The following is a 10,233-nucleotide window of genomic DNA, read 5'->3' as shown; positions in this document are numbered from 1 at the left end:
GATTGCAGAATTCCTGGAAGACCTCCGCTTCAAAGGCAGGTCCCTGGTCCGTCAGCACTTGGTCCGGGTACCCGTGTGGACGGCAGAAGTGCTGCTGGAAGGCTCTAGCTGCTGTTTGAGCCGTTAAGTCCTTGACGGGGACGACAACCAAGAACCGGGAGTAATGATCCACGATGGTTAACGCGTAGACGTAGCCACTTCTGCTTGGGGTCAGTTTTACATGATCCAAGGCTACCAGTTCCAACGGCTGCCGGGTGACGATGGACTGCAGGGGAGTCTTCTGGCTGGCACGGTCCTTCCTCCTCAGGTTGCACGGGCCACAGTCTCTGCACCACCTCTCGATGGTTCCCCTCATGCCTACCCAATGGAACCGCCCGCGCAGCAGGAACTCCAGCTTCTTCCATCCGAAATGCCCAGCTCCATCGTGGTATGCCTCCATCACCATGGCTGCGTCTCGTCGTGGCACCACTACTTGCCAGATTAGTTCATGCGTCCGGGAGTTAACCATCCTGCGGCACAACTTCCCCTTGTAAAGGAACAGTCTACTCTTTTCTGCCCACAGTTGCTTGGCTTCCTCCGGAGCGTCTGGGTCAAGGCGAGCCTCTGGCTGAGTCAGCATCTCCTTCACCAGCCGGACAGCAGGGTCACTGTCTTGCGTTTCCGCCCAGTTGTAGTGAGGTAAGGGGTTAAGCGTAGCGCCTTGCTTACTCCTTACCCGATGGGAATACTGGATAGTCCCATGACGGTGAAACGCGGGGAGTTCGACTTCTTCCAGTCCCTCTGGATCTTCTCCTACGTCCGGTAGGTTTGGCATCCTGGACAGGGCGTCCGCGTTGGTATTGGAGCGTCCTGCCCGGTATTTGATGGTGAACTCGTAGTTGGACAGGCGGGCCATCCATCTCTGCTCTAGGGCACCGAGTCTTGCCGTGTCCAGGTGTGTCAATGGGTTGTTATCCGTGTACACGACGAACCGGGAAGAAGCGAGGTAGTGCTTAAAGCGTTCGGTGACTGCCCACACCACTGCCAGGAACTCTAGCTTAAATGAGCTGTAATTCTCAGGGTTTCTTTCGGTGGGTCGCAGTTTTCGGCTGGCGTAAGCGATTACTCGCTCTTTCCCCTGCTGGATCTGGGACAGCACGGCTCCTAGCCCGATGTTACTTGCGTCGGTGTAGAGGATAAAGGGCTGGCTGTAATCCGGGTACGCCAGGATTTCATCCCCCGTGAGGGCCATCTTCAGCTGGCGGAAGGACTCTTCTTCCAACTTCTCCCATCTGAAGGGCGGCTTCTGGTTCTTGGCCTTCCGGGACTGGCCTATCAGGAGGTCCTGCATAGGAGCTGCCTTTTTGGTGAAACCGGGGATGAACCTGCGGTAGTAGCCTACCAACCCGAGGAACTGCCGCACTTCCTTTACACTGGAGGGACTTGGCCATTCCTTAATTGCGGTGATCTTATCAGGGTCGGGAGCCACTCCGTCAGCGCTCACCACGTGTCCCAGGTACTGCACCTTTGGTTTCAGGAGGTGACACTTGGAGGGTTTCACCTTTAGGCCGTAGCTTGCCAGAGCTTCGAACACTTCCGCCAGGTGTTTCAGGTGGTCCTCATAAGTCTTAGAATATACGATGACATCGTCCAGGTACAACAGGACCGTCTCGAAGTTTCTGTGGCCCAGACAGCACTCCATTAATCGTTGGAAGGTTCCTGGTGCGTTGCAGAGTCCGAACGGCATGCAGGTAAACTCGCTAAGTCCCATCGGGGTGGTGAATGCGGTCTTCTCCCGGTCCGCCTCTGCTACAGGAACCTGCCAGTACCCACTAGTGAGATCCAAGGTAGAGAAGAAGTTAGCAGATCTTAAAGCAGCCAAAGACTCCTCTATCCTTGGTAAGGGGTACGCATCCTTGTGTGTGATACGGTTGATTTTCCGGTAATCTACACACATCCTCATGGTGTTGTCTTTCTTTTTGACTAAGACTAGTGGAGCTGCCCAGGGGCTACAGCTATCCCTGATCACCACAGCCTCCTTCATGTCTCTAAGCATCCCCTTGGCGTGTTGGTAGTGTGCAGGGGGTACGGGTCGATACCTCTCTTTTATGGGAGGATGGTCTCCCGTGGGGATGTGGTGTTCTACCCCCTTGACTCGCCCGAAGTCTAACGGGTGTTTACTAAACACTCTCTCGTACTCTTGAACCACCCGATAGACTCCCTGTTTCTGGTGTGAGGGAGTGGAGTCAGTACCCAAATGTAGTTGCTGACACCAGTCCTCCATTGTTTTCTTAGAGCCGTTACCTTCCTCCGGGTGAGATGGAGGCAAGGGTTCCACAGATTGTATAGCATTTTGGTTAATGGTATATAATTTGGCTAGCGTGGCATACCGGGGCAGGTACACTTCCCTCTTCCCGATATTGATTATGCGAACGGGCACCCTCCCATGGCGTACATTAACCACCCCCCGTGCTGTCAAGATGGTGGGCCTACTGTCTGAGTAAACTGGTTCTACCATTGCCTGGTAATCTCTACCTCTCAGACCAATAGCTGCCCGGCACCAAATCATCATTTCACTTTTTGGGGGCATGGCAATAGGGAAAGGGTCACACATTCTCACGCTACCAATCTCACCGCCAGAGAGTTCCACCTGTTGCCGTCGCATCAGTGCCCGGATCTCTTTCTGGAGCACTCGCTGCTCGCCGGAGCTGGCGTTCTTGGCAACCTGCTGTAAAAGGAAAATCACCTCTGCAAGACAATTTTCAATTACATTAGTTCCTAGAGTTATCTTTGGGTGACTCTCGTGTTTGTCAATGTCTACAATGATCAGTCCCTGTGCTGCCAGTTCAACTCTACCAATTTTAATGGTCACCTCTTTAAATCCGATCTGTGGCACGGGCTGACCATTGCTGGCGATGATACTCAAGTCGTCGTCAGGGTAGCGGGTAATATCCGAGTCATTCCAGTACTGCTTGAAGAGCACGTACGGGATGGTGGTGACCTGTGACCCGGTGTCCAGTAGGGCACTCATAGGAATGCCATCCAGTACCACAGGCAAGACTGGACGTCCTCCCACATATCTGTCGCGCCAGTTCGATGGGCCTGATGATCTTTTTCCTAGGGGTTGGCCCTCTACCCTAGGTTGTGCCAGTTTAAAGGACAGTACCTTGCCATATGTCCGGGTTGATTACAGCGGCGGCAGATGGGTCGTCCGTCCTCGTTGTATCGGTCGCTGGGTCTTCCTCTGGCCGATGGGGTCCTCCTTGGTCGACGCCACGGGATGTCCTCCGGTCCGGATGCCAGCTGGATCTTCCCTGGAGTAGAAACCTGTAAAGACTGCACAGTTCGGGTTAGCGCAGCAACGCTTTTAGCTAGCTCTTGGACCTGATGGTGCAGGTCTGGAGCCGGGTCATTGCTCAAAGCCTGCGCATCAGCTCCCACAGGCCCTGCCGACAAGGGCGCCGCCTCCTGGTGGTAAGTAGTAGTGGGGCGTCTGTGGGTCACAACGCCACCTGGTGCCGGTTCTCGGAGCACCCGGATGGCTCTGTCCTTGAACTGTGCAAATCCCAGATGAGGGTCCTGTAAGGCCATTGCCCGCAACTGGGTTCGGTGGGCATTGCAATATAAACCCTCTATAAATTGTTCAGTCAACAGCCTGTCCTCGTCTCCCACGCCGTCAGGGTCGGTCTGCTTAATGGCTCTCAGGGCCTCTTGTAGGTTCAGGGCATAGTCCCTTATACTCTCATGTGCCCGCTGTTTGCACCCGTAGAATCTAAGCTTGATCTCGGCTGAGGTGCGGGTATCAAAGGTGTCCCTCAGCCGGGTTAGTATCCCTGCGACAGTCCTCCCCCCAGGTGGCCAGGACTTTACCTCCCTTCGGGCTGCCCCAGTTAATTGGGCCACCAGGATGCTCACTTTTTGCTCTTCTGTGAGGGGGTACACCTGGAAGAGGCTATCCAGCTTTTCTTTAAAGTCATGCAGGGTATGTGACTCCCCTGAGTACTGGGGTAGCCAGGCCGCTCCCGGGATATAGGGCATGGTGAAAGGCATGACTGCAGCAGCGATGGCGCTGGCGGGGGTTGAGGCAGTGAAGCTCTCCTCCGTATCCGACATCCTCCTCCCCCCTAGTGGACCGTGGCCTACCTTGCGATGATCCTCTTCCGTAGGCCGCGGCTCCGCAGTAGATCGTCAGGGTTGAGGACCTTCCGTCGCGCTCCTGTGACGTCGGCGTCTGCTGGGCTCCTTCCAGGACCTTACGCGACGTCCGGACGTGAGGCGGGGCTTCAGTTCTCGCGCGCTTTCGGAGTCCACGCCCCTCTTCTTCCCGCGCGACGTCTTCAAGATGGCGTCCAACGGCGGGAAAACTCCACGGAAGGCGGGAAGAAGGCTGAAAATGGCGCCGGATGGCGGGAATCTTCACCGATGGCGGGAAGAAGGCTGAAGATGGCGCCGGATGGCGGGAATCTTCACCACAGGTAAGTTTGAACAGTCTCTTTCAGGCACGCAGTACCCGGTGGTTGCGGGCACGAAATCCTGCCGACTACGCCAAAAGTTGACGCGCCCCTGGGCCTGTGTCGCGCTGCGTTGCGCACGCGGGAGCTTACCCGGAGCCGGATCTGTTGAGGGTTGTAGTCTCGTGGCGGTGACCCGGTCCGTGCCCAGGGAGTCAAACTGAGCGGCGATGTATCAGCGGTAGATGTTGGACGACTACGCCACCCGTTGAGTACAGCTAAGGAGCTGCTGCTGCAGGGCAGACCGCTGAGGCCGGTGGTAGGATTGTGCAGCGTGATAGTATAACCCCCAACGGGAGGGGTATGGCCTCAGGGCAGCCGACGTGGATGATGGGGGTAGCAGGAACCACTCGGAGACGGTACGGTGTAGTTCAGGGTCTTTACTGGTGACAAAGATAGACCCTCCCGGAGTACTGGCTAGCGATTGGGGCCTGGTCAGTCCTTGAGCAGATGGGATCTCCCCTGGCCAGGCGGAGTTGTAGGCCTCCCAAACTAACTGTACTCTTCTGGCTACCTTGCTAGAGGCGGGTATAAGTAGCCCACGTCCCTCAGTGTACCGTGTGGTGCTCACCCGTATGGCCGGTGACTCGGGGCCTTCGGGTTTCTTGGCCAGAGGACCTGGAATCCCCTGCCTGACGGATTCTGCTGCTGGGTAGGAGTTAGTCCCCACAGCCTCGGACTCCGGGTCCGGTAAGAAATCTTCTCAGTCAGGTCGAGCTCTGCGGCTGCCAGCCCCTGACTCCTTGTAACACTGCTCCCACAGAGCTCCTGATGTTCTGTTCCTATATTTGCTTCTTTTCTCTGTCTCTACTTCTTCTCTACTCACTAACCCTGCCTCAGCCCTAGGTTTATATAGGGGAAGTTCTTCCCCTCCCAGGACTGGGCAGGAGGTGTGGCATGCATAGGATTCCTGACCAAGAGACCTCCCACCTGCTCTCAGACATAACATTGCTGTTACTGTGGAAACCAGATCCCTGGGGTGCCACATACATACATTACATTACTGATTCTGAGTTACATCCTGTATTATACTCCAGAGCTGCATTCACTATTCTGCTGGTGCAGTCACTGTGTACATACATTACATTACTGATCCTGAGTTACATCCTGTATTATACTCCAGAGCTGCACTCACTATTCTGCTGGTGGAGTCACTGTGTACATACATTACATTACTGATCCTGTACTGATCCTGAGTTACATCCTGTATTATACCCCAGAGCTGCACTCACTATTCTGCTGGTGCAGTCACTGTGTATATACATTACATTACTGATCCTGTACTGATCCTGAGTTACATCCTGTATTATACTCCAGAGCTGCACTCACTATTCTGCTGGTGCAGTCACTATGTACATACATTACATTACTGATCATGAGTTACATCCTGTATTATCCTCCAGAGCTGCACTCACTATTCTGCTGGTGAAGTCACTGTGTACAGACATTACATTACTGATCCTGTACTGATCCTGAGTTACATCCTGTATTATACTCCAGAGCTGCACTCACTATTCTGCTGGTGCAGTCACTGTGTACATACATTACATTACTGATCCTGAGTTACATCCTGTATTATACTCCAGAGCTGCACTCACTATTCTGCTGGTGCAGTCACTGTGTACATACATTACATTACTGATCCTGTACTGATCCTGAGTTACATCCTGTATTATACTCCAGAGCTGCACTCACTATTCTGCTGGTGGAGTCACTGTGTACATACATTACATTACTGATCCTGAGTTACATCCTGTATTATACTCCAGAGCTGCACTCGCTATTCTGCTGTTCCAGCCGCTCTCTCTCTCCTCACACACATATTATACATATATACACAATAATAACTACCTACACCATGACATCTGGTCCGGTTACCAAACAAATAATAACAATATAATAAACAATAACCGACAAATTATATACAAACTAATATATACATTCTTTTTTTTTTTTTTTTAAATAAATAAAATAAAATAAATACTAACTATACAAATATATACAAGACAAAACAAAACCCCCCACACTCGAGCCCACCAGTCCCTCCCCGGCACTGACCTGAGAGCTGGTCCTGCGTCTCATGCCTCAGTCCAACGTCCATAGGCCAGATCAGGCAGTGCCAGTTTTTCACCCAAATAACCAGTGTCCCACAAGATGAACCCACCTCCCCCTTTTCCCTCCACCCAACCTAACACCTCCACCCAAACCCATATATACAATATATACAGAAACAAACAATACAATAACCACAACTGACAAGGCCCAAGTTCGGCGCCTGCAGCCCTACATCACTGTCTACTGATCAATAAAACAAAAATCTATGGTGTCAGCAGCAGCCCACCACCAGGAGAGGAGACGACCAGACTAGGGCACACTAAAAGAAAAGCCCCTCCAGAGGAGAGCGGCCCTCCGTGTACCCAGTCTCTCATACTCCAGAGAACGCACCTTCACCAGGTCACCGAGTATGGTCCTAAGCACATCGTCCACTGGGAGGATTTTCCGCTGTGTCGATACTAAGCACCGTGCGTTCCACGTGTGATACCTAACCACCGCGCTAACTAGAAATAAGGTGCAGCGGTCCCGACCACCCAGGTCCCCGAATGCTCCATAGGCCCATTCCGCATAAGAGAGACGAACCAGCCGGGGCCAGCCAATGGAGGCGCCCACCCTGTTGTACACCTCTGTGTTAAAGGGACAACGAAGCAGGAAGTGGTCCATGCTTTCAAGCATGGTACCACAATGCTCCCGAGGACAGTTCCTGTCCTCAGAGCTGCTACACTTCAGATTGTCCCTCACACACAGTTTCCCATGGAAGCAGCGCCAAGATTCCAAGTCCCAAACCTTCGAGGGGATCCTGATAGAATTCAAAAGATGCAGACCCACCCCAAGATCCCGACTTGGGCAATCCCTGAGCGCCAGAGGCCTCTGAAAATCGGTCAACAGAACCCTTTTGTCAAGGAGCTTCCTTGGCAGAGTCCTGACCTCCCACATTCCCAGACCCCACCGGCGAATTACCTTCAGAACCACGGTAGCGTAAGCCGGGAGATGTCCATGCGGTGTGCGGAGATCCTTCACTTGCCCTCCTGTCTCCCATTCCTGGAAGAAAGGCTGAAACCATCCCTTACAGGAGAATACCCACGGAGGAGCCCTCTCTTTCCAGAGGTTTGCAATATTGATCTTAATGAAGGTATTCACAAGGAATACCACAGGGTTGACCATACCCAACCCTCCTAGTCTCCTCGTACGGTAAGTAACCTCCCTCTTGACCAGGTTCAGTTTATTCCCCCATAACAGTTGGAAGAACAAACTGTAGACCCGAGTCCAGAGAGGCTCTGGCAAGATGCACACACTGCCCAGATAGATCAGCAAAGGGAGCAGGTAAGTTTTGATCAGGTTTACCCTTTCCCTTAGGGTCAAAGACCAACCCTTCCATTGGTTCACCTTCTGAGTGGCGATCTCTAGCCTGCTGTCCCAATTTTGTTTGGGGTAATCCCCCTGGCCAAATTCGATGCCAAGAACTTTTGCAGAGACTTTGGGTTCTGGAAGGGTGTCCGGGAGATCAAAACCAGGATCTCCTCCTCCCAGTCAGAGACTCTCACACTTATCCCGGTTGATCTTAGACCCGGATGCCTCCGAGTAGCGATTTACCTCTGACATCAGCCATTCTGCCTCCCCATCAGAGGAAACAAAAACGGTGACGTCATCGGCATACGCCACCACTCTCAGAGTGGCTTCCGGTGCTGCCCGGTCCATCCCGATCCCAGCCAACGGTCCACGCTCCACCCTCCTAAGAAGTGGGTCAATCGCAAACACGTACAGTAGCGGGCTCAAGGGACAACCCTGGCGAACACCACACCCAACCTCAAAAGAGCTGCCAATCCAACCGTTCACAAGCGGGAAACTCTCTGCCCCAGCGTACAAGGTCTTAAGCCAATCAACAAAGCCCCCCGGCAGGCCATATCTCAGAAGGACAGACCAGAGGTACTCATGATTGACCCGATCAAACGCTTTTGCCTGGTCCAATGACAGCATGTACCCCTTCCAGTGACCAGCCCTACCCTGCTCCACCGCCTCTCGGACACAGAGTACAGCACTAATTGTACTGCGGCCCGGAACAGAGCAATGCTGGGCCCCCGAAAGGAGCTGGGGTGCAAATTTCACCAGCCGATTAAACAGCACCTTTGCCAAAACCTTCCTGTCTGCATTGAGAAGCGCTATGGGACGCCAATTCTCAATGCAAGATGGGTCCTTACCCTTTGACAAGATGATCAGGGCAGACCTCCTCATTGACTTTGGCAGAGTGCCCGAGGAAAGACACTCATTGAATACCTCAGTCAAGAGGGGAACCAAGGCGTCCTTAAAGGTCTTATAGAATTCAGATGTTAAGCCATCTGGACCGGGAGATTTCTTTAGGGCAAGCCCTTCAATTGCCAACTTAACTTCCTCTTCCCTGATCATCTCTGTCAAAACACCAAGAGAGGGGTCTACCCCTGGTTCGGGGACGGCTTCAGCCAGAAAAGCCGACATCTCATCCCAATCCAGATCCCTCTTCCCCAAGAGGTGCGAGTAGAAGGATCTGACGACCTCCAGGATCCCTGATCTGGATATTTTCAGGGACCCCGCAGTGTCAACCAGTCCTGTAACAACTTTACTATTCACTGACATCTTGCAGTTTCTGTAAGGGTCGGGCGAGCGGTACTTCCCGTAATCCCTCTCAAAAACCAAAGATGCGTGTCTATCATACTGACACCTCATTAGCAAAGATTTCACTCTGGAGATCTCCTCGCGGCTACCTCCAGTTGAGACAAGATGCTCGAGTTTCCTCCTCAGGCCCTGATACAGGCGATACCTGTCCAGGCTCCTGAGGCTCGAGAGCTGGCGGAAGAATCTCGCCACCCTTTTCTTAAACATCTCCCACCACTCTGACTTACTACTACAAAGATCCAGTAAGGGTACCTGGCTCTGAAGAAAATCCTCAAAGGACTGTCTTATCTCCGCTTCTTCCAAGAGAGACGAATTGAGCCTCCAAAAGCCTCTTCCCATCCGGGGGGTCTCTGTAACATTCAGGGAAAACAAAATCAAACAGTGATCAGAGAACTCCACCTCAACAACAGACACTGCTGAAGAGACGGCTTCCTCCTTTAAATAAAACCTGTCTATCCTGGACCTACAGTTACCTCTATGATAGGTGAACCCCTCGTGGCCTGGGGTGTGCCGGATGTGGACATCCACCAGGCGAGCCTCACTAACTATACTATTAAGGGCGACGCTATCATAAGTCAGCTTGTCTCTGGAACCTCCTCTATCCCGGGGCCTCGTAACAGTGTTGAAGTCCCCTCCAAAGACGACCTGCCGACTCGTAAAAAGGTAGGGCTTGATCCTCGTAAAGAGACACTTCCGGTCCCACTTAGATTGGGGACCATAAATGTTAATGAGCCGAAGCTCCTGTCCCTTCATGAGGACATCTAATATCAGGCACCTCCCCATTTCTAGCTCAATAACCCGTCGGCATTCTACCGGTGCGGTAAAAAGGACCGCCACTCCGCTATACGGCTCGGCCGCAAGAGACCAATAGGAGGGCCCGAGTCTCCACTCCCTCTTAGCTATAAACACCTCTGCCATATTTGGCAGCCTGGTCTCTTGCAAAAAGAAAATGTCAGCTTCAACCCGGCTGAGAAAATCAAAGGCCGCAAATCTAGCCAGGTTTGACTTAATGCTGGCGACATTAATGGACGCCAGCGTC

This window comes from Phyllobates terribilis, unplaced genomic scaffold (assembly GCF_046119375.1).
Source record: "Phyllobates terribilis strain yellow unplaced genomic scaffold, ASM4611937v1 Scaffold_7__3_contigs__length_470593459, whole genome shotgun sequence".
In the NCBI taxonomy this organism is placed as follows: domain Eukaryota; kingdom Metazoa; phylum Chordata; class Amphibia; order Anura; family Dendrobatidae; genus Phyllobates; species Phyllobates terribilis.
Note: the sequence above shows the minus strand (reverse complement) of the source record.